At 44.9% G+C, this 27,568-nt stretch overlaps 1 long non-coding RNA gene across 1 annotated transcript in view; it reads right to left on the bottom strand.

Moving 5' to 3' along the window:
* Positions 1-918: 918 nt before the first annotated feature.
* Positions 919-27,568, bottom strand: part of LOC137375965 (uncharacterized) — a 38,658-nt gene continuing 12,008 nt past the window's right edge. Inside the window, exon 4 of the long non-coding RNA XR_010976107.1 lies at positions 919-1,919. This is a non-coding gene — a long non-coding RNA (uncharacterized lncRNA). The remainder of the gene's footprint in view (positions 1,920-27,568) is intronic.

The following is a 27,568-nucleotide window of genomic DNA, read 5'->3' as shown; positions in this document are numbered from 1 at the left end:
TTTACCTGCAGGTGCCTAAAGCACAATTTCTGACAGTTACTCTGCTCTCTTACCTTTTGCTCGTTTTCAAACTATTATTTTTACTACCTTTTCCACCTGATCCTCCACCACTTACTAGTTTAATGTCCTTTTAACCACCCTATTTATCCTTTCCGCTAGGACCTGGTCCCAGCTGGTTCAGGAGGAGCCTGTCTCAGCAGTACAGTTGCTTTCTGCCCCAGTACTGGTGTCAGTGTATTATGAAATGGAACGCCCCCTTTCCGACACCACTCCTTCAGCCATGTGTTCGCCTCCCTAACCTGCTTATCCCTATGCCAGTTTGGACATGGGTCAGTTAATAATCCAGTGATAATAACCCTTGAGGTCCTGACCTTTAATTTAGCTCCTAGTTCCTGGCACTCTCTGAACAGGACCGCTTGCCTACTCTTTCCTATGTTGTTGGTCACAAAATGGACCATAACAACTGGATCCTCCCCCTCCCTCTCCCATATCCTTTCAAGCCAGTTTGAGATGTTCTTCACCCTGACACGAGATAGGCAATAATCCATTCGGGACTCTTGATCCTGCTTACAATGGATGTTATCTGTCCCTCTGACTGCCACATTCGGCTCCTCCTCCATTGCCTCCCCTGGTCCCCTGCTCCAAGGCGCCATTGTCCACATTCTGGCTGTTCTTCCAACAGTCTTTATCCATATCCTCACATGTAGCAAGTAGATTGTACCTCTTGGATAGGAACAGTTTCTGTGGTTCATCATTCTTTATCTCACCTAGATTCCCCTTACTCTGTACATTATCGATAGGTCCCTATCAAATTTACATATTTAAGTTGTAAATTTCACAATGTCGCAACAAACCATGAAAGAGATCTATTTAGAACAGAAAAAAAGACAAGGGATGTTTCTGGTTTAAAATGGCATTTATTGTATACTCAAAAACTATTGTAAAAAGCCAACTATAAACAGGTCACATTCTTTACACACTGAAATTAGTGATTGAATGTAAGCCTGCAGTAACCTGCAACTATGTCTTTCTTCACTCTCTGTCTCTGCGCTGTGAACACCAGTCCATGTTTAGACACAGCTCTCTCTGCGTACACAAAGTTTGTTAGAATTGTCAGCGTAGTGCTAACCTTGCAAGGTTCTGCATTCCACAGAGTTCCAAAACTGCAACACAGGCAAAGTACAATCTGCTTCTTTTGCAATGCTTTTATAAACCCGAATCTCCAGGCTACAGTTGTTGTTAAAGCCAGGAATTGCATCAAACGAGTTTAAATCCACCATCAACAGATGCATTTGTGCAGGGTCAAAGATGCGCACACCTTTCAGGAACGCCGCAGAAGGTAGTTGAAACCTCTAAGTTGCTTTTTCTTCACTTCTTGACTCTTCCCCATAGCAGGAATATTATTTGAGCTTCTTTACCATACAAGAAAACACTTGTTGAGCACAGGCATTCAATTTATCATCATCAGAGTATTGTTTGTTTGACTTTGCTTCAGCCCAGAACAATACATCCATTACTTTATTGTAAGCTTGGTCGATTGTGATGTGTCGAGATTCAAACCAATTGATTAAATCCATCTGTTGTGTAGCATTCTTGGCAACAAACTGAACCTCCTCATTAAGCTGAGCATTGCTTAGAAAGTTTACAATGTCTGTTCAAACCTATGCTTTCAGTGTCAGTGTGAGCTCTTCTGAGACAAAGTCTGAGTAGTATTTTAGGTTAACTACATGATACTGTACTGCCTGAAATCAAGAAATCCAACCTGTAATTACTGGCTCTGGAGGAAGGATGATGTTTTGTTCAGCACTTTCAGCCATTTCAGCAATGTGTTGCCTGTATCAAAGTTTGTGGCTAGGGCAGTTTTTGAAGATCTTTTTAATGTAGCTGACCAATTTGTCAATTTTACCAAACTCGCTTTTCTGCAGAGACAAGAGAAATTATGATTGGGATTTTATAAGTTCTGCGGTGTTCCTGACAACAGGACCAGAAGTTGGTGTAACCTCCGCTTCCACCATTTTTCCCATATCCAACACGATTCTATATTTAAATAAATGGTGTGGCAATGAGCATGGGAGACACATAGGATCATGTGGCGGGGACGGCCTTTCATTGGTAAAACCCGCTGTCACTGGATCAAGCGCCATGATTGCTATTGTATATTCAGCCTCAAGGAGCAGCAGCCTTTGTGTCATGTAATCTTCAGATTTACCAAATTTTAATTTTTAACTTATTTGAAAATGCTTTTTCCTTCCTTAATTTGTGAAACCCAGTACCAACTCCCCATTGTTTTTTTTTCGCCTACAGCAAAGCAAATGTCAGTGTCTGCCCCACGATTTAGTAATGCCTCCCCGTAGGTTCTTCTCCAGGCCATCAGGAGAAGGTGGGAGGTCCTGTTCCCTGCAGATGGCGTCAGAAGACCCTCCCACCTGACCAAGGCAGTCTGGGTGAAGGTAGCAGAGGAAGTCTCGAACCATGGGGTGCGCAGAACCTGGGTTCAGTGTCGGAAACGTATCAATGACTTGCTCAGATTGGTGAGGGTAAGTGGCCTTGGCAAAGCTGCTCCATTGTTTTTCTCCTTGGCTCTGTGACTTTAAGGCAGAGGGTGGCAAAGCATGTGGTGGAATGTGTGGGCAGCCTTGGTGCCACAAATTAAATGATTGTGCACCAAGATGATGATTGGCATTGATTATGTGCATGATTGCGATGCATGTATGCAATGGTTGTGAGACATCTTTTGACATGCTGTTAAATCTGCACTGTCACCTGCAGGATAAACGAGCCCACAACCAATGTGAGCATGCTAAACGGGAGAAGGTGCTCCTGACATCAGAATGCTGACACTGGTTGATGAGGAGGTGTCAGAAACTGCGAGAGAGGAGGGAGGCAGGGTGATTGCAGATGGCCAGGCAGGATCCACAAGGCATAAGGATGAAGTATCATCTCCACTCTTGCAGCCATATGTGCACACCAAAGGAAAGTGTGTGAACTCATGTGCATCTGCTGCTTAATGTGCCTCTGTTTGTGGTCTCCACTGCAAGTGCCTGCACTTGAGTCGCAGAACGCCACGAGGCCTAAGACCTAAGACCTAAGGCCTTCTTCCTCTGGGAAGAAAGGTGAAGCAAATGCCCCAGAGGGTGCACCATCACCAGCCTCTTCTTCCAGCTCCGCTAGCGCAGAGATATCCACAAGGGCAGCACAGTGGCGCAGTGGTTGGCACTGCAGCCTCACAGCTCCAGCGACCTGGGTTCAGTTCTGGGTACTGCCTGTGCGGAGTTTGCAAGTTCTCCCTGTGACCGCGTGGGTTTCCGCCGGGTGCTCTGGTTTCCTCCCACAGCCAAAGGCTGGCAGGTTGATAGGTAAATTGGCCATTGTAAATTGCCCTAGTGTAGGTAGGTGGTAGGAGAATAGTGGGGATGTGGTAGGGAATATGGGATTAATATAGGATTGATATAAATGGGTGGTTGTTGGTTAGCACAGACTCGGTGGGCCGAAGGGCCTGTTTCAGTGCTGTATCTCTCTATGACTATGGTCCGTTGGGGGGAGGGAGGGGGAGGTTTAAGATTAGAAACAGGGTTACAAGCTGGTGGTCACGACACAGACACATCCCAGCAGCTGAGGGAGCATGTGCAAGCCAGGCCCCCTGACAATTGGGAAACTGCTGGGGACCAGGCCCCTGTTTGATGCGACAAGATGTCATGCTGAATGTGCAGCCAGCCTGTGACGTCTGCCATCTCCCAGGCGTATGAGTGTATGGCTTCCTCAGTCAAAAGTCTGGTGAGCTCCATGGCGAGACTGGATGAGGATTCGAGACATATGTGATCTGACCTGCACTCCATTGTTGTTGCTATGGGCTCCATGGAGCAGAGTGTATGCGAGAGTGGGACAAGGAATCTGTATTTTAAAAGCCTGCTGCCGAAGCAGGCGGTGGGCGTAAAAATTTGTGGCCCACAGGCACAGGGCCCACGTCACAGAGCCATGCGATTCCAAAAGTGGTGGCTCATTACCATGACCAGGCCGCCGCCGCCCTTGCCCGATGACATGGAGGGGGCAGACGAGCCGTCCCCGGCAATGGCGTCCGGCGTCAATGCGCTGGCGCTGGTGCCAATTTTAAAGGGATTAGAGCCCTAACTGACCATTTAAATTTTTAAAGCAACATTACATTACACTTTAATAAAAGTTAATGAAAAATCTTTTCCAACCCCATTCACACACCCCCAATAGCCTTACATTGCATTCATTGCCTGCTCACCCCCCAAAATACTTACCTTGACCTTCCACCAAACCCCCCCCCCACCCCCCCGAAGTTCATAAACTTTAACCCTCTGCCTCCCCTCCCACACTGAGAAATGTAACTCCTCCCTCCTCCCAACAGGTGTCGCCTCATTTCCCTGAACAGGGATTTGAAGGTGCAGCGTTGCCAGCCACCCGAATGAAGATCGGTGCAGCGAATAAGGAAGCGACAGGACCTTCATTAAACCAGGTAGGTAAATTAATTTAAATATGGAAACTGTGGTCCCGTCGCCGAGCGGCAGGGCAGCCGCCACGAGACCCCGCCGCCGAGATCGATACGGAGCCTGCCGGCATCTGAGTCAGTAGCAGACCTCCTCCATTGCTATCGTCATTCCCCCGGCCACCGTTCCCGGCATCGGAGTGCCTTTAAAATCCAGGTCCGTGGATTTAAAATCATTGACAAAAGATCAAGAGGGGAGATGAGGAGAATTTCTTTCACTCGGAGAGTTGTTGGGATTTGGAACACGCGTCTGAAAAGGTAGTTAAAGTTGATTTCACATGCAGTATTTGGACAGGTACTTGAGGGTGAGGAATTTACAGAATTACAAATAAAAAGTTGGGGTGTGGGATTAAGTATGACTGCTGCTTCACAGAGCTGGCACAGGCCTGACTGGCCGAATGGCCTCCTTATATGCTGTCAGTTTCTATGATTCATACACTTTCACACGAACATTCAGGGAATGTTCGAGAACCACTCTCCAGAGATGGTCTGATGGGAAGATGGTTAACTAGTAATGGTCAATATCCTAACAAACCCTAAGTGCTCCAGTCTTATTTCATCAACTAACTCAACACTGATTAAGGATCAAACTTGTATGGGTACCGCATCATGTGATGTCTTCATCCACCATTCCAAGCTTGATCTGTTCTCATGTCAAGGTTCACACACATATTCCAGCAACATTTCACCATCTTACATTCAGAAATGGGAATGTGGCTGATTTTTTTTCCACAGTGAGGGACACTGAGAGCAATTATGGCGTACCTACTGCTGGCCTGGTTTTGATCAAATAACTCAGCATAATCCTGGGATTGATTGTGAGGCCTACATCTTCTCCAAGCAATAAAGTTTCCAATTGAGCCTCATTTCTGATTTACTTCCCAGTTTACCTAGCTTTCCATTTTACTATAGTCCCTATTTATCTCACTCCCAATCTATCACATTCCCTATTAATTTCACCCTCTGTTTTCCATACTTCCAAATAACCATTTTCTTTGCTGCTGTCACACTGTATTTACCTTACCTAATGTTCACCATTTATCAGATTAGCACACTCAGTTGAATGAGCAGGTTAGAATTTCACTGGTGAATGGTCAAAGTGTAACTGTGGTTTATTATTTATTATTTATTAGAAGCTCATTAAAGAATTCCTGTTTGATGCAGATGGAGCAGTTGCCATTAAGCACAATGACAATCCCAGTGCCAAGATCAAACAGCTGGTCACATGCCAATGAAAAATAAATTATTTTTTTTGTTTGATATATTTTGTATTAGCGGATCTCCATGGCATAGTGAGTCAGATGATATTCTGAGCATCAAATACCGCAAACGTGCAAGGGGAAAGGTTGGGTGTTAGCAATGTACATGGTCAGAATTAGAGGCATAAATTAGAGATATGTCCCTGCTAAAAGACAGACCAAATTCCAGTGGAAGTGGGGCATTCAAAAGATGTGGCCATCTGCAATGTGGTGGATGCACGCTAATGGCAGGATAAAGACAGCAAAATCTGATCTGCCAGAAATGCCATTGTTTAAAACCTGATCTAACTAAAGCTTGTAGAAGAGTTCAGTTATGTGCATGACTTGTGGAACCGGACGTGGTTGAATTCACATTAATTTTTAGTTGCTGACCAGCCGCTGCATAAAGTGTCCCCTGTTGTTGAGACTCCAGCCTCATTTATATTTGCCAGGTGAGCTACAGGACCCCAAACAGGCAAAGGAAAATGGGTCTGAGCTACACTTAGAAAACTAAATTGTGCAGTGGGGTGAGGGTGTTTCCCAAGGCAGCAGTGTCCCAAATTATTTATTTGGGCACTCTTCACTGATAGCTAGCTATTACTGCTACTGCAAACAAAGGGTAATGATCTGGCGGAATCTTCCTGACGGTAGAAAATAGAGGGTCAGGACCATTTCCTGGTCCCGACCCCACTGGTGTCTGATGTCTGCACCCGTCATGATCTTATGGGAAGCACCCAATTAACAAAGCACCTCCTCATTTACCATCGAATTAAGGTCAGCGGTTGAGACCATGACACCGGAGACCAATAAGAGGTCCTGCAGCAGTGGACGGTCGGCAACCCCGCCGGGAGAGGTGGGTGCTGAGGAGGCAAAATGGAGGCGCTCTCGGATGGCTATGGAACATGTATAAAAAAAGGCCCAGAAGTGTCTGGGCCAGTAGTATGGAGGGAGAACCCTTCCACAGGAATGATGGTGGCCACGGCTGCAGCTGTTTTCGCCTTTGCGGCTCCGTCATTGAAGGTTTGAATGAAGGCTCTGATGGCTCTCCAAACTGCTGCTGGGAGGCCGCCTCCAAGTGGTTGCCAGGCTCTGGACTAAGCGGGGGGCCTGTCTGATGCTGGGAAAGTTCAGTCAGCATTCCTTGATTGGGGCCTTAATTGGATTGACTGGCTACCCCCCTCCACGGAGCAGGCTGCTGATTCCCACATCCCAGAGGCAGGACAGTGTCAGGGTGCCATCTTATTGGGGTTTTCTGATTCCTTCCCAGACCCTCCACCACCACCAACATTTCGGGTGTCCTCCGCAGAAGAACCTCAGCTGGCACAGCTCCCTAAATAGAGATAGTATCATTGTGATTGCTATGTCCTATTTTTGACAAGATTGTATCATAGCTGATAGTACTGAGATACCCACTTACTGTTATGAAATGTTATTGCTTTACTGATGTTGAAGTCTGGCACAAAATAAGCTTCAATTGATTTGCTACTAGAAGTCATCAGATAGAGGAGCCAATGACACCAAGGGACACAGATCCCCAAGGGAGCTTCCAAGCTTACTTACTCAGTGTAAATAAAAAGTTTAATGGCCTGACAAGATGAGTCAATGTAAGAGGAGCCAGTCATACTTTTGAAGAATATACGGTACAAAGCATCCCTGCTATTTAAAAGGATCTTCCCTTCACATTATGTTAATGTGCTTGAATGCATGGTCAGTGCCCATGTGGTAATATGGCACCCTTTACAGCTCCAGCCATTGCCTGCAAATGTTCCTTCACTCACACTTGCTTTCACCCACAAAAAGCCTCACATGGTATGTAGTTCCCTGTTGTTTACATATGTCATTATACCCATTATGGGCTACATCTAAGAACTGTATTACTGAATGCCATAGAAACAAGGAATATTTTGGCCAGTTTTGCTTTATTTTCCTAGAGCAGGTCTGGCAGCGTCTGTGGAGAGAGAAACAGAGTTAGCGTTTCAGGTCAGTGAACCTTCATCAGAACTGGCAAAGGTTAGAAATGTAATAGGTTTTAAGCAAATAAAGCAGGGGTGGGCAAGAGATAACAAACGTGAAGGTGTTGATAGTTCAGTGTCACAGAGAATAACTGACCAGAAGGTCATGGAGCAAAGGCAAACGGTATGTTAATGGTGTGTTGAAAGACACACAATTTTCTAAACAACAATTAAAACATAACTGTTACAAAATTATTTAATTTAGTTCCCCCTTATTTATCCACAAGGGATTTCTGTAACATGAGTTGCCATTTATAGGAACACAACCGTCTAAAATTCTGCTTTTCTACTCACCGACAGTGATTTTGTCTCCTTTAAGGTAAATAACTGGAAAATTGTTAACTGGGGAATTCAGGAGAAGAATTCCTTCCCCAGCATTTCCAATTGACCAGTTAGCTAGATCTTCCTGCATTCCTGGCATACATAATGATTTACCATACTTTAGATAACTTACCATGCTGAATTGGTATTACTGAATCCAGTATGATATTGGAATGAATAAGTAATCAATTATCTGAATTATTCACTTATCTGGGTTGTTTCCTGAACTGAAACTGAATGCTTCTATCCAGATGTCTCTAGACTCTCTTCTTGTTGGAGTCATGTTCAGCCATTTTATGGACCAATGATTTCTTTGGGTCCAGTCTGTTTCTGTTATAGACATATTGATAAAGATTGATTACTATGATTAGTCAATGACTCGATTATCTTTGTATCCTGTGACTACCAGGATGCTAAATGGTGATCTAGTTGAATGTTGGCCTTTAATTGTCAAACAATTCCCACGTTCCTACGCTCACCTATGTGGGTCCTCGCCAATGCTGTTGGGAACTCATTAGCATACATGAAAATGTGGAGGAACACACAGGACTCCCTAAATCCTGTAACTTGTGCTATTCTTGCATCAAGGGTTTTAAAGCAAAATAAGTGAGGCATCCCTGTTCCCTGTATCAGCTGACATTGACAGAAGTACTTGATTTTGGAGTCTGAATAAACGTTTGAGACTGATGAAGTTACAGAAGAGATTTCAAAGGTTTTTTTTTGTGCCATGCACTTGGATTGAGCTGGATTTGCCTCAGGTACCCAAGGGATCACTGAGACCAGCATTACATCTTTTCCCTTAACTACATTAAGAGTTTCTGAGTATCAGATGGTGGAATGTGGAATTCCAAGTAAGGTTTAGAAGATAAAGTGAGCTTTTAACAGATTTTAAATTAAGCAGTAACAGTTTATACATCTGCAAGCACTTCATCTGGCTATTTGCAAATGGAATATCCATTGGGCCCAAGAACAACGGATTGCCTTCTTCAAAATTCAGTACAAGACGGTCTTGCCTCTGTCTTAGAGGTTTCATATACTTAAGAAAACTATTACGTTTCTCGTGTAATGACGTATCCTTGTTTCTCTTGAATGTTTTATCTTCTTCTTTGCCAATCTTGTGTGTCATATTTTTAGCATACGAACATACGAATTAGGAGCAAGAGTAGGCCACGCGGCCCCTCGAGCCTGCTCCGCCATTCAGCAAGATCATGGCCGATTGGATTGTAACCTCAACTCCACATTCCCGCCTACCCCAAAAGCCTTTCACACCCTTGCTTATTAAGAATCTATCTACCGCTGCCTTAAAAATATTCAAAGACTCTGCTTCCACCACCTTTTGAGGAATTGAGTTCCAAAGACTCATGAACCTCAGAGAAAAAACTTCTCCTCATCTCTGTCTAGAAATGGGCGACCCCTTATTTTTCAATAGTGATCCTTAGTTCTAGATTCTCCCACAAGGGGAAACGTCCTCTCCACATCCAGCCTTTCAAGACCCCTCAGAATCTTATATGTTTCAATCAAGACGCCTCTTACTCTTCTAAACTTCAGCGGATACAATCCTAGCCTGTCCAACCTTTCCTCATAAGACAACCCTCCCAATCCAGGTATTCGTCTAGTAAACCTGTTCTGAACTGCTTCCAATGCATTTACATCCTTCTTTAAATAAAGCGACCAGTACTGTACACAGTACTCCAGTTGTGCTCTCACCAATGCCCTATATAACTGTAGCATAACCTCGCTACTTTGTATTCAATTCCCCTTACAATAAATGATAACATTCTATTAGCTTTCCTAATTACTTGCAGTACCTGCATACTATCTTTTTGCGATTCATGCACTAGGACACCCAGATCCCTTTGCATCACAGAGCTCTGCAGTCTCGCACCAAGCAGGAATTTAAGGAGCCCTCGATGTCGGGACCTGTGGTGGGGTGGGGCCTAAAGATGTCCCCAGATGAGGCCTGCCACGGACCTTGATGTCGGCAGGGCCTGGCCCGATCCTCCTGGTGGCGGCGGGGCACCGTGGCAACCCCGCAACCGCTCGGGAGTACATTAACCATATGCAAATAAAGTAAATTAATAGATTTACATCTACTTCCCATTAATCTTGATGTCCCGCTGCGATCTATGGCCTGGCAGCCGGCACTCCCGCGCCTCCGGATCCCCGTCAGGGGAAATGAGGCACAACAATGGTGGGGAAGGGGGAGGAGGTAAGTTTCTCAGTGTGGGGAGTGGGGGAGGAACTGGGCCAAATTAACATCATGGGTGTAGGGGATGGTGGGAAGGGTTGTAGTTTAAAGTTGCGGGGGGGAGGTCAGATGGTAAAGGTAAGTGTTTTGTGGGGGGAAAGTGCAAATAATTAATTTAATTGTTATTGGGAGTGGGAGCGGGGCAAAGGAGGTGTATTTATTTAATTTCATTAAATGTTCCTTTAAATATGCCAGTAGGACTAACAGCCCTTTAAAAATGCGTCAGCGCCTGCGCACAAGCAGCTGACGCCATTGCCGGGGACGGACAGTCCGCCCCCTCCACCTGATGGAGGGGGGGGGGGCAGCCCGCCTCGGCTATTTAAATGGAAATGGAATCGCTCTCTTAGTGGAATCGCGGTGGCTATTTGGCATGCGGCCCAATTTCGGCGATGGGCTTATGAAATTCATCCCACCATTTAGATAATAAGCTTTTTTATTCTTCCTGCTGAAAATGGACAATTTCACATTTTCCCACATTATACTCCATTTTCCAGATCTTTGTCCATTCACTCAACCTATCTATATTCCTTTGTAGCCTCCTTATGCCCTCTTCACAACTTACTTTCCAACCTATCTTTGTGCCAGCAGCAAATTTAGCAACCATACCTTTGTCTCTTCATCCAAGTCATTTATATAAATTGTAAAAGGTTGAGGTCCCAGCACTGACCCCCACGGCACACCATTCGTTACATCTTGCCAACCAGAAAATTTATGCCTACTCTCTGTGTCCTGTTAACTATCAAATCTTCTATCCATGCCAATATGTTACCCCCTACACCATGAGCTTTTATTTTCCACAATAGTCTTCTCTTATTTGTCTTAGCCTCCTCACATCCTTGGTCAGAGCTCGCCTGTAGTACCTTTAGCATTATGTGCTTTTTTCTTTGTCTGAAAAGTCACTAAAATCAGTTTTGTTTAATTTTGTAGGACAGACACGAGGCCTCAGCCTTGCATCTTTTCAAGGCTGCTATCCCCTGTTTTCTCACAATAATGTTGCTTAAGTTCAGAGCAGTAATTTCCACCAAATCTAAGCAGGCCTGCACAAAGCTATACCTCCATTGTCTGACTTCAACCCTTTCGCTATCAAAGTCTATGTTAAGCATTTTGGTTATCTGTATCTAGCTTCAGCTAGTACTGTGGTTACATCTATGCCAGTAGCTTTAGCTCAAGCAGCCTTTCTGTGAATACAACAGAATTTAGTTAGCCTCGCTCACCCTCTCTCTGATTTCACTCCTGTTCCCTATACTATCTAGCCCATGATGGTCTTTTATAGTTCTTGGGTATCTGAAATGAAAAAGGGACAAGGTTTTGGTGCAGGGAAAGGAAAATGCAAGAACTGTGTGAGAACATCATCTGCAGCTTGTGAGTCAGAAAAAGTTGTGTGATGACAGAGAAGTTCATTGAGTAGAGCAGGAGGATTAGATATGCAGATACCCTCTGCATGCCTATGCTACATTCCAGGTTTGGGAATTCCAATGACCATTCCATTCTTTACAATTATAAATGGAGGGCAAGGACAAATGCAGACTGGAAGAGAGTGGGAGCATCTGGGGAGAATCTAAGAATTTGGGGAGAATCTAAGTGGAATAGCATTTGAGGAGGCAATATCCTATAAGATATTACCACCTCAAATAATTTACAGGCCACACAGATCCTATGAAGATCTTAGTAAGGAGTTCTGTTCTACAAGAATGCCCTTCACCACAAAGGCAATAGGGGAGTTGAGACATCTTCGACATGAAGACCTGCATCCAAGATCATCTGCCTAGATAGGCAGACTTTTAACTGCTAAGGGAGGCTGGTTCAAGTGTAGGCACAGTAGGAGGTCATTCGGCCCATCAATTCCATGCCAGCTCTCCACAGAACTATCCATTCAGTTCCACTTCCCTGCTTGATCAGCAAAGATCTACAAGTTTATTTCCTTCAAGTGGCCATCCAAATTCCTTTTGAAGTCATTGATTGTCTCTACTTTCACCACCTTCGCGGGCAGCGAGTTCCAGGCTATTACCAGCTGCTGCATAAAAAGGTTCTTCCTCACATTCCCCCTGCATCTCTTGCCCAAAATCTTCAATATCTGTCCCCTAGTCCTATTCCATTAGTTAATGGAAAAGTTCTTCCTTGTCTAACCTATCTTTCTGTGCCTTAAACTTTCTATGATTCTAAGCCTGTCATAATCTTGTACATTTCTATTAAATGTCCCCTCAATCTCCTTTGCTCTAAGCAGAACAATCCCAGCTGTTCCAGCCTAACCTTCTAACTAAAAGCCCCCAGCCCTGGAACCATTCTGGTAAATCTCATCTGTGCCCTCTGAAGGACCCTCACCTCCTTCCTAAAGTGTGGTGACTAGAAGGGCATTTGGCTTCCGTAGTATTGTCTGCTGTGGAGCTACAGATCTGAATTTCACACCCTGAATCTATTTGGTGTGAGTTAAGGAACAGTCAAGGAGTGTTCCATTGCTGGGTGTTTACTATAGACGCCCGAATAGTGAAAAGGTTATAGAGGAGCAAATCTGAATATAAATTTCAGAAAAATGTAAAAATAATACAGCAGTAATGGTAGGGGACTTTAATTACCCTAATATAGACTGTGAAGGGCAAAGAGGGTGAAGAATTCCTAAAATTTGTGAAGGAAAACTTTCTTAGTCTGAGCTAGAAATTAGATAGCCCCGATTTTTTTGGGTGCAGCAGTTGCGATTCGCAATCTGCCTATGCTTGTTGAAATTGAGGTGGGCAACATTCAAATTTGGTGTACGCACCTCATCTGAATAATTGTAGCATTGGCTCGAGCGGCTCCAAGCTACCATCCCTCCTAATTGCTTCTTACGGCCTTTGCGCTTTGCAAGGGAGGCAAGGCAGCATTGTTTGCGAACCACATGGTGTAGCTAACCTTTCCTTCTTAAAGGCAGACTCCCTATTAAAGGGAAGATGCACTGCTGAAGTGAAGACTGCTGGTCTAGCAACTGGAAAGACTGCAGGAAGAAGAATGACACAGCACATGAAGGAGCGCATTTCCATGTTTAACAAGCTCCCTTGAAGGCTCTAGTAACTGAGGTGAAGTCCAGAAGAGAGGCTATGGTTCCCCAGATGGGCAAGAAACCCTCATGCACCAGCCTAAAGAGGAAGTGGGAGTATGTTGCCAGGGAGGGCAAAGTCCAGAGTTGCTCAATCACTGACAGTGCACCCTCTCCCTTGCAGCAGAAAGTCACGCATAACACTAAGGTGAGACAGAAAACCAGAGGGGGGCCTGCAAGACCAACTACCGTATCTCCCAGTGAAAGTCAACAGCCTTCCACCTGCCATGCTGCAATCATTGAGGTAGCACTATGTAGGAGTACAGGCCTGGCAAAGACGCCCACAAGACAGGCACTAAGGGAATTCACAAGAAAGAATAGTTCATTTTTGGTTATGTGATTAGATGTGTTGTTGGCTAAAGATGTGAATGAAAAGGGTTCTATGGGTGGCTTTTATTGCTTGGGGTGTTGGCAGACCTGCCAGACGGCCTATTGTCACTCTCACGGCGCATGGAGGAGTTCGGCTGCAACTTAGCACAGGGCTTCTTGCAGAGCTTCAAGACTATCCTTTTCCACATGGAAGCGATGTCCAACTTCATGAGCTCTGCCTACCAATCTGCCCTGCATAAGCAGTGTCCAGCATTCTCAAAGTGGGGGACATTAGGTAGGGTGTGTTAGCACATAGGTTCTGGCTGCCAACTCCATTTGTTGAGCATTAACGCTTGTGAACAGTAGGATCACCAATTCCACCCCCTTCTGTGGGTCATATATCCCACACCCAATATAACATTCCCCTTTATCCACAAAACTGGACCCATCTATATAAATGTCTCGACCCTCTGAGTGGATTTTAATCCACTATCCACTTCCCACACCTCTTTGAAAGTACAGCTATGGGGTTCACCCTGATAATTGAGGTTGGCTACGAGCTTCTATTCCACTAGCGTTCCCACTTTGAAGTTCATCCCTTCCAGTTGGAGTGTCCATCTAACAATCCACGTAATAAACTCTCCTTCGCTCAGCCTTCTAACAGGAGACGGATCATTGTGTGATGTGTAAGGAGAATAAGGGACTACGTTCTGGTGAATACCACAAAAGTTTCAACGTCCAGATACTACCTTACAGGCATAAGCCACTGGTCTCAGGTGCCCATGGGTTTCCTGCATAAGAATGTGTTCAAACTGGCATCTGTCACCATCACTTCCAGATTCCTAGATCTGGGGCTGTCTGTAAATCCCCTTTTAGCTGCAAAAACACCTCTTCACACTTCCCATCTTATTCCACTCCTTTTCTTAACAGTCTCAATCAGGGTGCTACCATGGCAGTGTAATTCTCTCTGAATTAACTCCTATCATCTGCCAGACCCAGAAATGGCCTAAGGTCATTCCTGTGTCTTTCAGCGTTTGCTTCGTCGATCATGTGCAGTCCCAGTCAGTGTTAGTCGAGAAATTGGACCTCTTTCTGTCTTATTTGAGCCTTTTTGGGGTTTACCTTAAAACCCACCATTTCAAGCAATTCCAACAGTCATGGAGTCATTTACAGTATAAAATATACAGTATCACATTCAGCCCATCAAGTCCACGACGGCTCTCCATGGAGCAATCCAGTCAGTGCCAGTCTCCCCGCTTGATCTGTCATGCTAGGCCCCCATCTGCCAAGAATGAGGCACATTGATTTTAAAAAGTTACTGGAGTGAAGAAAGGACTTGTTAAACAGATCAGCCGTGGCTGGAAAATACATTTGCATATTAACAGATAGTGTTCGGAAGGACAAAGCAGCCATTCCCAGACATTCAACCAACAATGGACTTTTGATCACCAGACACTGATTGTGGGGGAGCTCACATTCCAGGTTGACTGCTAAGATGGACGACTACACAAACGGACATGGTCAAACCAGCTAGTCACATGGCTAACCTGCTGAGCAACCTGAGTTTTTTGAATTTGTACAAACAGTTCGGGTTGGAAAGCAGAATGCTCCTGGACTGAGAAGATCGCTCTCCTGTCTGCTCCCATCTCTTTCTCACAAGCCTCTGAATCCACTGAAGACACATGAACCCCAAGACAGCAACGTCTCCTACAGTGAACAAGGTTTAAGAAGAATACTTGTCCCCAACAAAAAGTAAGATCTACCTACAATCAGGGACTCTACAGTGAGTTCAAAGAACCATAACAACAACTCTTCAGATATTGCCTCACTTTATTTTACTTCTGCTCTTTTCTGTCTCTATTTGCATGTGTGTATAGCATATGCATGCTAGCGTGAGCACGTCGTGCATCCGTAGGCATCAACCGAATTAAAGTTCAAGTTTAAGTTTAATAAATTTCAACTTTCTTCTTTAAACCTAAGAAAGCCTGTTTGTGCTGGTTTCTTTGCCTTATAATTGGAAAGCGGTGAACAAGCATTCACCAAGGGGGAGCGAAAGAACATGGTGTGTTTAAAATTAAACCCTGTTACAGTAAGACCAGGTGAAGGCTGAGAGAGACCCCTGGACACCTTTATCACCTGGTCGTAACAGTAATTTGGGTGCTAGTGTCTTGAATTGACCCACAGACAAACGAGAGAAATTGGATGTGGGAAGCCAAATTGTTCCCAATAAAATAAAGAGCAAGATTTCAATACAGGTTTTCATGTGGTTGTGTGTGTTTGAATACTAACATGTCTGTGACTGAAGCTAGTAGCTCTCCAAGCCAGGGTGAAGTAACTTGGGATAAGTTAAAAGCACTGTATATGGAGGAGTTGAGGAAAATGGATGAGCAGTGTAGGATCAATGTAAATGGCAAGGCTAGGAAGTCTGAACTCCTAAGGCTAGTGGCCAACCATCTTTCTCTTGAATCTGAAGAAGCAGAAATAGGGTTAGAAGGAGACAGGGTATTGTTAGCAAAGATAAAATTGGAACAGAAGAAACTTGAATTTGAGGAGAGGCAGAGAGAAAGAATATTCTAGAAGGAATGCGAAGAGACAGAGAGCGTTAAAGCGGCTTAGGTTAACTAGGGGGCAACAGAGTAACCCCAGTCAAAGCATAGCCCATATGGAGGAGCATAATTCAGGGCTGGGTACAAAATTGCTAAAACTATCTCAACTAATTCCAAAACTCAATGACGAGGATGTAGAAGATTTTTTGTGTCCTTTGAGAAACTGGCAAGACAGCTAAAAAGGCCAGGTGAGACCTGGTCTCTTTTACTACAAAGCAAACTCACTGGAAAAGTCCATGAGGTTTATTCCTTGTTGCCAGATGAGAATTATGAACTGACCAAAAATGTTATCCTGTAGCGTATGAATTGATGCTCGAAGCCTATCGCCGAAAGTTTAGAACCCTCAAGAAGCATGCTAATCAAAGTTATCTGGAGTTTGAAATAAGTAAGCAGCTGGCTTTTGATCAGTGGCTGAGGGCTCTTAAAGTACATCTCAGCTATGAGAATCTCTAGGAAGTAATTCTGTTCGAAAAATTTAAACACTCTCTCCCACTCTCCATAAAGACTCTGTAGAGGAGCAGGGGGTTCAGAGGGCTCAGCAAGCGGACATCATGGCACATGAGTTTGCTTTAATTTATAAGTTGGTTTCCCAGGGGAGAACCTTTCCTAGTCACCCCCACAAATCTGAAAGGGACCAAAGGTGGGAAGGTAATCGGAGCCCAAGCAGTCCTGGGAGAGAAAGGAAAGCAGGAGACACAGTGGGCCCTCCTTTAGCCAAAAAGGAAGGTGCTGTGAGCAAGAGCAAGACCTGGAGACCTATGTACTTCCATTGTAATAAAGCAGGGCATTTAAGAGCTGACTGCTGGAAACTAAAGGGAAACCTGTAGGGTTAATCAGGGCACACCCGCTCAGTGAAGAAATGAACTTGATAGCAGGCACAGCAGAACAAGCTGTGGCTTTAACTGCAGTAAGAGTGAGACTCAGGAAGCTTACGGCTGCAAGTGCAGGAACATTTAATAGGATTCCTGAGGGTTATCAAGGTTTTGAGTCTGAAGGGAAAGCAACTCCATACCCCTCGAGTGGGGCAAGCAAGCCCATAGTAATTCTCAGGGACACAGGGGCCACTAGATCCCTTTTACTGGGAAAAGGCCTGACCGTTCCCCCAGAGAGTGCAGTGAACACCAGAATGGTGGTGAATGGTATTGGAGGGCAGTATATACCTGTACCTGTCCACCAGGTGCACCTGGAGTGTGACCTAGTTTCAGGACCGGTGACCATAGGGATTGTCCCTAGTTTGCCTGTGGACAGGGTTGACCTGCTCCGAGATAATGATCTGGCGGTGGTGAAGGTGGTAGCCCCCCCAGCAGTGAAAGAAAGACCACAGGATGTCAGAGAGAAAGGGCAGTGGCAGGAGACGGATCCCTGCAGTTTCCCTGAATGTGTAGTGGATCAGGCCATGATCAAACCAGCTCCTCCAGAGGAGACTGCATTGGCACTGCAGGCAGATGACCATGAGTTCTGCCTGTCCGAGACTTTCTTTGGAAAGTTAGGAGACCCAGAGAATGAATTAGATGGATTTTCCCTAGCTGAGGCTCAGCGAGCCTACCCAGTATTGCAAGAGTTAGCACAGGCTGCCCAGTTTGAAAGTGAAACAAAGCAAGTCCCTGCTTGCTACTATTTAAAGAATGAGGTACTGATGAGGAAATGGAGTTCTTCTCAGAGACCCGAGAGCAATAAGTGGTCAGTGGTTCAACAGTTAGGTGTGCCACAGACGTACCAGAGAGAGATATGAAGAAGGGCCCACAAGACTACAGTGACTGTACATGCCGGTACACGAAAGACCAAAGCCCGCATAAAACAGCAGTTTGACTGGCCAAAATTCCACAAAGATGTGATGGAGTACTGCAGAGCTTGCCACCTGTGCCAGGTTGAGGAGAATACCTAACCTACAATGAAACCTTCACCCCTAAGTCCTGTACCGGTGTTAGGAGGACCCTCCAGCAGAGGGCTGGTGAACTGTAAGGGACCCCCGCCAAGAACAAAAAGGAATAGGAAGGCACAAGGCTGGCAAAATGTTAGACAGGGAAGGGGAACAAGTGACCAAGAGGGCAGGTTAAAGGAAGTCTGGAGGAATCCCGGAAGAAAACCTCTACTGTCTGGTCAGCCAACCCCGAAAAGTTTGAAAAGTTAGACCCCACATCTTCCTATGTAAATGCAGATACTAGAAGCACCCCACCAGAGTTGCTAATAGCATTTACAGGAACCTGTGGAGACACAGAAAGACCTGTAAGGGGCAGAGAAACCACAAGGGTGATGCCTCACCTAGTCAAAGTGCCACACAGGAGTGCAGTCGAGTCTACACAAATACCTGCATCCCAGAGTGTCCTCTGGGACAAAGGGGAGATTAGCAAAGAATCCTCCCCCACAGTCAGAAAAAATGCGAACCACCCTTCCCCTGAAGTCAAAAGCCTTTGCACAACTCAGCAAAGCACTGCAAGAGAGTTCAGGATAGACCCGTCCATGACTGACTCTCTTTAAAAAATAAAAATTACCTTAGCAGGAGCAAAGATCCCAGGCAGCCTAGACAAACGGAAGAGAAATTTCCCAAAAAAGAACCACAAGATTCCTCCGGACTTCCTTTAACCACTTTTTGGACTGCCAAAAAGGGGGCAATTAAAGCAGTACTGGCACCATGAGAAGACAGGCTGTAATAAGTTTTAGGATTTATAAATGAATAGGAATAAATGAGAGAAATGCTTGGCTTTTTCTGTATCTTACATTTTTCTCTTGACCCTTTTAATGAAATGTGCTTTTCTCAAAGTGTATTTCATTTCGTTGGGTGTGGAAGTGCCATGCTAGGCCTCTACTGCCAAGAATGAGGCACATTAATTTTATCATGAAAATTGATTTTAAACTGTTAATTAAGTGAAGAAAGGACTTGTTAAACAGATCAGCTGTGGCTGGAAAAGATATTTGCATATCAACAGACAGTGTTTGGAAGGACAAAACAGCCATTCCCTGATGCATTCAATCCACAATGGACTTTTGATCACCAGACATTGAAGGTGGTGGAGCTCACATTCCAGGTTGACTGCTAAGATGGTCGAATACACAAATGGACATGGTAAAACCATGACTAACCTGCTGGGCAAGCTGAGTTTTTTGAATTTGAATTAACAGTTTGGGCAGGAAAGCAGAATGCTCCTGGACTGAGAAGATCTTTCTTCTGTCTGCTCCCATCTCTTTCTCACAAGCCTCTGAATCCACTGAAGTCACATGAACCCCAAGAGAGAAAAGTCTCCTACAGCAAACAAGGGTTAAGAAGATTACTGGGCTCCAAACAAAAAGCAAGATCTATCTACAATCAAGGACTCTACAGTGAGCTCGAAGAACTGTAACAACTCTTCAGATATTGCCTAACTTTATTTTTCTTCTCTTTTCTGTCTCTATTTGCATGTGTGCATTGCGTATGCATGTTAGCATGGGCGCGTCGTGCATCCGTAGGTGTCAACCGAATTAGAGTTTAAGTTTAATAAATTTCAACTTTTCTTCTTTAAACCTAAGAAAGCCTGTTTGTGCTGGTTTTTTTGCCTTATAATTGGAAAGCAGTGAACAAGAATTAACCAAGGGGGAGCTAAAAAACAGTGTGTTTAAAATTAAACCCTGTTACTGTGAGACCAGGTAAAGGCTGAAAGGGACCACTAGACACCTTTCTCACCTATTCGTAACAATCCCCGTAGCCAGGCAAGTTTTTTTCCTTCAAGTGCCCATTCAATTTCCTTTTGCAATCATGGGCAGCGAGTTCCACATCATTGCCACTCGCTGTGTCAAAAATTTCTTCCTCACATTCACCCCGCATCTGTTGCTCAAAGCCTTCAATCTGTGTCACCTAGTTCTTGCACCATCAGTTAATGGGAACGATTTTCCTTGTCTATCTTATCTAAGCCTGTCATAATCTTGTACAGTTCCTTCAGTAGCCCCTCACTCTCCTAGAACGGCAATAAGTCATCCAAATACTGAAAAAACTGGCCTGGCTGACTGAATTCTGTCAGCACTTGGCCATACACTGATTGGAAATGGACGTCTGTTTTGGAACACCTGTGGCATGCATGTCCGCCTATATTGCTGCCCTTTGAAACTAAAAGCAAACATATGCTGATCCTTTGGGTGTAAGGGAATCAACCAGACTCCATTAGATATGTCTAGAACTGTGAGCATGTTGGCAGACCTGGGGATATTGCCAATCAAGTCAACCGCAGGGGTGCAAGTAATCTATAGTCATTCGTCAAGAACTGTCCAGTTTCTTAACAGGTCAAATGGGAGCATTAACATGTCTTGCGAGGAGTCTCAGTACCCCTTGTTCCACCAAGGACATAACAGCTTTTTCCAAATTCCTCTCTGCCTCTTTGGGGAAAGTGTACGTTTTTTGTGGCCTGGACATCGGTTCTCCCGCTCACATGCATCTTTTCCCCTGCCAACCTGCCACAGTCATATTTGAGGGTGGCAAAAGCTTCCTTTTCATTCCGCACTATGGTTTGGTATCTCTCGAGCACCCTGGCCACCAATTTTTCCAGGTCTTAGGGACCCATTGGTGTTACAGCCCATGTTTCCCTATGTGGTGGAGGTATTACAATTATTTGCACAGTGGCGCAGTGGTTAGCATCACAGCCTCACAGCTCCAGCGACCCGGGTTCAATTCTGGGTACTGCCTGTGTGGAGTTTGCAAGTTCTCCCTGTGTCTGCGTGGGTTTCCTCCGGGTGCTCCGGTTTCCTCCCACATGCAGGTTGATAGGTAAATTGGCCATTATAAATTGCTCCTAGTATAGGTAGGTGGTAGGGAAATATAGGGACAGGTGGGGATGTGGTAGGAATGTAGGATTAGTATAAATGGGTGGTTGATGGTCGGCACAGACTCGGTGGGCCGAAGGGCCTGTTTCAGTGCTGTATCTCTAAATAAAATTTTAAAAATAAAATAAAATCCTCCCCATCCCACAGACAATTGTTATCCATATTGTCATGCACACTGGAAGTGTGATGATACAACAATCATGGAATAACTCTGAAGTGTTATGAAAATTGTACTTTGTCTTTTAAAAAATGAATCCTTATTCTAAAAAGTGAACAATGGTCCAAAATGGCCACCAAAGAAAAAGAGATTGGCCTTTTGTGTATTCAAACTGTCTGACAAAGACAAAGGACAAATTTTCAAAGCTAAGAAGTGTCAATTCAACCCATCCTAAAACATTCCAGAACTGAATTTCTTCTTCTGAAACAAAGAAGATGTGAAGTAGCCATGTCCAGGGCTATTGTGCGATCACCATGGGGAAGAAAACAGAGGATCTCCTAACAGGAACTGAGAGATAACAGCTTTACCTTAAAAAAAGATAGCCAGAGAGAGAGAGCAACATTCTAACAGCTTGTGTTCTGGCCAAGCCAGAAAAAACACCTGCCCTGCTGCAGAAGCCAACATCTACCTTATAGAGCAGTGAGAGCTAGAAGTAACCCATTGTCAGCAATGGAACCTTCAACAAAGAGAGAAATCTACACTCATCTCAGGTCTGCATCCATTGAGAATTTGATTTCCACGAGAATATAACAGGTTTATCCAAACCTGCTGTGCCCCCCCCCCCACCTTCCTTTTTCCCTGTTCTATTTGTCCGTTCTTGTAAGTGTGCGTGTGTTTGTGTATGTGTGCAATTGCGTGAGCGAATGAGTGAATGGATGCAGCTGCGATCATTTCAGGAGAAGGCATATTGACTTTCTGTTTTCTAAAACCTACAAGAAAATGTGTCACTGCCAATTTATTTGAGAAATAAAACACCAAGGGGCTAAACTCTAGTACAACTACACTTGCTGCAGTCTGGTGGGGAGTTGAACAGTGGGAACCACCCACGTCACACCGCTTGATCGTAACAATATCCATGATAACATTATGAGCATCCAGTCTGAACCTAGAATTCCCAGCCCCAGATGGTCCCATTTCATTAGTATGCACATCCACTTTGTTTGGAGGGGTCCCACCTTGAAATACAAAGGTTTTGATACTGCCCCAGCCACTGAATCGTCCGTGAAATCCTAGGACATAAGAGGTTCCACTCGACCAGGGAGACCTCACTGAGGAGGGAGAGTGGACTACTGACCTTGACGTTCCACTGTCGACCTGATAGTCCCCTCTCTCTCCCTCTACGATGATATCTACACACTGTCTTCCCCAATCATCATACCTGAGTGGACACAGGTACTCGGGCTAGGCATGGGCCCTTCATGCTTAGGGTTCCTTGGGGTGCCTTGTCCTGTTTTCCCTCAGGCATTCTTTTATACACCAAGGAAACAATTTGGTCATATCTCCTTGGGTGGGGGCGCTTATTCAGGATCCTGTTGATATGGGGGCCTTCGACCTCCCTTTCTTTGGGAGCTGGCAGGAACACTCAAAATGTTCTGCAGCCCCCATGATTGTAACTCTCCTGTCCCTGGGCTCTTCTTTTAGGGGTAGTCCCTTCTTGTTGCCATCTCTGAAGTGGTCCTTTGGTATTGGATCCTTTCACCTACATTTCACAGATCTTGCCTTTTGGCATGTTCATTACCCCAGTATTCCTTTTGTCTACTTGTTGCACCTTGAAGCACTGGATCATTTTCCCTAAGACACTGGCTTTGGTTTTCGTCTCATTCTCCGGGTCAAAACTGGCATGGCGGCTTGCATATAGAGCAAGCTGTGGGAGATCAGGATGTGTAACTAGTGATTAACCGGTTGTCCGTCCAGTCCCCCTCTATCGCTCCCTCCCAAAGCTGCATTGTAAGTTGGCCATAGCCTATCGGCAAATGCCACTGGGTGTTCACATGGGCCTTGTGCTATGTCTGCTAAGGCTTTAAAAGGACCCCCTTTCCCTTGCCTCACCACCTAGTCTATCCCAATGTTAGTGCCTCATACTTGCCCTGCCCTCTCTTGGTCTCTTGTGAGAGGCTAGAAAAAACCTAGGACCTAAGGTGAAAAGCAACAAGCGCTTTTAGCCCCCTCATCCAAGTTGTTCTGAGTGGCTATCTAGTCTATTTCCAGGAAATGCCCTCGGAGGTCTCCTCCTTGCTCCAACTTCTTCAAATCATAGAACATTTTCCTTAACTCCTCCGTAATATATGGTACTTCAAATCCTCGATCTAATGCACCCTGAGCTGCACTATCACTGGGTGGCATTAACCGTCTTTGGCACATCAGGTTCATGGGTGGAGGTCAGTCCTCCTTTGACAGGGTGCCCCCCCACCCTGGTTCCTGATCTCCCCATCACCCTCTCTCCTATCTTAGTCCCTACTGGACAAGTTGGTCATGGCACATATACAATGCCTCTTTGAATCAGTAATTTTTCCTCCAACCCCTTGACCTTCTTCTTACACTTTATTTTTATTTATTTTTTATTTAGAGATACAGCACTGAAACAGGCCCTTCGGCCCACCGAGTCTGTGCCGACCAACAACCACCCATTTATGCTAACCCTACAGTAATCCCATATTCACTACCACCTACCTACACTAGGGGCAATTTACAATGGCCAATTTACCTATCACCTGCAAGTCTTTGGCTGTGGGAGGAAACCGGAGCACTTGGCGAAAACCCACGCGGTCACAGGGAGAACTTGCAAACTCCACACAGGCAGTACCCAGAATTGAACCCAGGTCCCTGGAGCTGTGAGGCTGCGGTGCTAACCACTGCACCACCTGGCATGGTCAGCCTGGGCACTCCGTTCCTCTAGACCCTGAGCACAAGCTTCAGGTCTTCCTTGGCTTTCTCTGCCCGGTTGCTCAATATTTTTGGATGCCTCGTCTGACAAGACATCGCACTGATTATGGTTATTTATACACTGACTCTGAAGGTACTGTGCCTTTTTATAGTTGATCTCCTTTGCCTTTCAAACTCCTCAAGTTTTCTAAAAGCAAAATACTGCGGATGATGGAAATCTGAAATAAAAACAAGAAATGCTAGAACCGCGCAGCAGGTCTGGCAGCATCTGTGGAAAGAGAAGCAGAGTTAACGTTTCGGGTCAGTGACCCTTCTTCGGAACTAGCAAATATTAGAAATGTCAAAGGTTATAAGCAAGTGAGGCGGGGGGAGGCAAGAGATAACAAAGGAGGTGTAGATTGGATAAGGCCACATAGCTGACCAAAAGGTCATGCAGCAAAGGCAAACAATATGTTAATGGTGTGTTGAAAGACAAAGCATTAGTACAGATAGGGTGTTAACAGACTGAAGATTGAACAGCAGCAAGTACAAACATGAGAAAAAAACAGTGTGTAAGCAAACTGAACAAACTAAGATGAAATGAAATAAACAAAAGAAAATTGTAAAAAATGTAAAAAAGAAAAAAAGAAAAAATAACGAAAAATAAAAGTAAAATGGTGGGCCCGTCATGCTCTGAAATTATTGAACTCAATGTTCAGTCCGGCAGGCTGTAGTGTGCCTAATCGGTAAATGAGATGCTGTTCCTCGAGCTTGCGTTGATGTTCACTGGAACACTGCAGCAAGCCCAGGATAGAGATGTGAGCAGGGGGGAGTGTTGAAATGGCAAGAAACCGGAAGCTCAGGGTCCTGCTTGCGGACTGAGTGGAGGTGTTCCACAAAGAGGTCACCCAGTCTGCGTTTGGTTGCCCCAATGTAGAGGAGACCACATGGTGAGCAGCGAATACAGTATACTACATTGAAAGAAGTACAAGTAAATCGCTGCTTCACCTGAAAGGAGTGTTTGGGGCCTGGGATAGTGAGGAGAGAGGAGGTAAATGGGTAGGTATTACATCTCCTGCGATTGCAGGGGAAGGTGCCATGGGACGGGGATGAGGTGGACAAGCACACTATTAACAAATTGTTTGCCTTTGCTCCATGACCTTTTGGTTAGCTATGTGGCCTTATCCAATCTACACCTTCTCCTTTGTTATCTCTTGCCCCACCCCCACCTCACTTGCTTATAACCTTTGACATTTCTAATATTTGCTAGTTCCGAAGAAGGGTCACTGACCCGAAACGTTAACTCTGCTTCTCTTTCCACAGATGCTGCCAGACCTGCTGAGTGGTTCCAGCATTTCTTGTTTTTATCCTCAAGTTTTCTCCTACTTTCAATCATAAGGACATATGAAATAGGAGCAGGAGTAGCCCATACAGCCCCTTAAGTCTGCTCCACCATTCAATAAGATTATGGATGATCTGATCTTGGCCTCAACTTCATTTTCCTGCCTGTTCCGCATAACCCTTGACTCGCCATAGTTCCAAAATCTGTCTAACTCAGCCTTAAATATATTCAAAGAGTCAGCCTCCATTGCTGTATGGGTTAGAGAATTCCAAAGATTCACAACCCTCTGAAAGAAGAAATTCCTTCTCACCTTCATCTCAAATGGGCATCTCCTCATTCTGAAACTATGCACCCCAGTTCTAGATACCCCAACGAAGGGAAACATGTCTCAGCATCTACCCTGTCAGACTCCCTCTGAATCTTATATGTTTCATTAAGATTCTCTCACATTCTTCTAAACTCCAATGAAATAGGTCCAAACTGCTCAACCTTTCCTCATAAGACAACCCCTTCATCCCAGGAATCCACCTGGGGAACCTTCTCTGAACTGCCTCCAATGCAAGTATATCCCTTCTTAAATAATGAGACCAAAATTGTATGCAGTATTCTAAGTCTGGTCTCAGCAACGCCTTGTAGCAAGACTTCCCTACTTTTATACTCCATCCCTCTTGCAATAAATGCAATTGTAGCTTTGTGGTTTTTCTAGTCTAACTCCATTGTATGCAGATGTGTTTTTTCTAACCTAATACCATTGTCTAGTTCTTATTAGCTTGACTTTGCAGCTTGCCACAGACAATAACAGTTGCTTACACAAGCTATTGTGTTTAGATTAGTAAGAATAGCTTGAAACCCCAGCAATTCCACTTTACAGAATTTGCCCGGCATGCCAGGCCCTCAGCCTCTCAAAGTATGCAGGTACATTAAATTCAGTTAAGTTACGGCATAGATTTGTTCAAATTCGAGATATCTGTACCATTTTACAACTTCTACCACCTAGAAGGACAAGGACAGCAGCTGCAAGGGAACACCACCACCTGCAAGTTCCCCTCCAAGTCCCACACGATCTTGACTTGGAACTATATCGTTGTTCCTTCACTATCACTGGGTCAAAATCCTGGAACTCCCTCGCTAAAAGCACTGTGGGTGTACCTACACCACATTGACTGCAGCGGTTCAAGAAGGCAGATCACCACCATCTTCTTAAGGGCAATTACAAATAGTTAACAAATGCTGGCCTTGCCAGTGATGCTCAAGTCCCATGAACGAATATAAAGAAAAAGGTGAGGCCAGGAGCAAAGCAGTGAAAAGGGCAAGGCTGGGCTCTGAGTAAATAATAGAGTAAGGCTGGGAGCAGAACAGAGCTGTAAAAAAAACAAGGCCAACAGCGGAATGGAGCAGTGAAAAGGAGAAGGCCGGAAGGTGAGTGAGGCAGTAAGAAAGTCAAGGTCGGGAACACAGCAGTGAAAAGGGCAAGGCTGGGAGTGGTAAAAAAGTAGAGGACTTGAGCAAAGCAGTGAAAAGGGGAGGCCAGGAACGGTGCGGTGAAAAGTGGGGTTCTGGGAGTGGAGCACTGAAAGGGAGAGGCCGGGAGTGATTTGATTGAAGTTTTCAAGATATTATGGGGAACAGATAGGGTAGATTACAAGAAACTATTTCTGCTAATTGAGGAATCCAGGACTAGGGTGCATATACAAACAATTAGAACCAGACCCTTCAGGAGTGAAATTAGGAAACACTTCTTCACGCAAAGGGTGGTAGAAGTTTGGAACTCCCTCTTCTGCAAACCACAATTGATCAATTGTTAATTTGAAAACTAGATTGTTGCTAGCCAAAGGATATGGAGAGAATGGCAGTACATGTTTGAGGGGCTAAATGGCCTCCTCCTGTTCCTATGTTCCTAAGCTTTCATAGGATGCTATTGGTCCCCCTAATTATTGAATCCCTTAGAACCACCATATTACGCTTAACCTCATCCCTTAGGTTAGCCTTCTGCTCCAAGGTGCCACAGTCAGCATTCTGGCCATCCTTTCTACAATGTTTATCCTTATCCTCACAGGTCAAAAGTTCAGTACACCTGCTGGATAAGATCAGTTTCTACAGATTCTCTTTCTCTATCTCCCCTGTGCTCTCCTTACTCCGTACACAATCAGTCACACCAACCCCACTCTGTTCCTGCACCTCCCTATGAGGTATGAAGGAAGTCTGGGGCAAACTCTTCAGATACTCCTCCCTTCCCTTATGTGTCTCCAACTCACATTCCAGTT

The sequence above is a fragment of the Heterodontus francisci genome, chromosome 12 (assembly GCF_036365525.1).
Source record: "Heterodontus francisci isolate sHetFra1 chromosome 12, sHetFra1.hap1, whole genome shotgun sequence".
NCBI classification, from domain to species: domain Eukaryota; kingdom Metazoa; phylum Chordata; class Chondrichthyes; order Heterodontiformes; family Heterodontidae; genus Heterodontus; species Heterodontus francisci.
The sequence above is the reverse complement of the archived record's forward strand: the minus strand, read 5'-3'. Positions and strand labels throughout refer to the sequence as shown.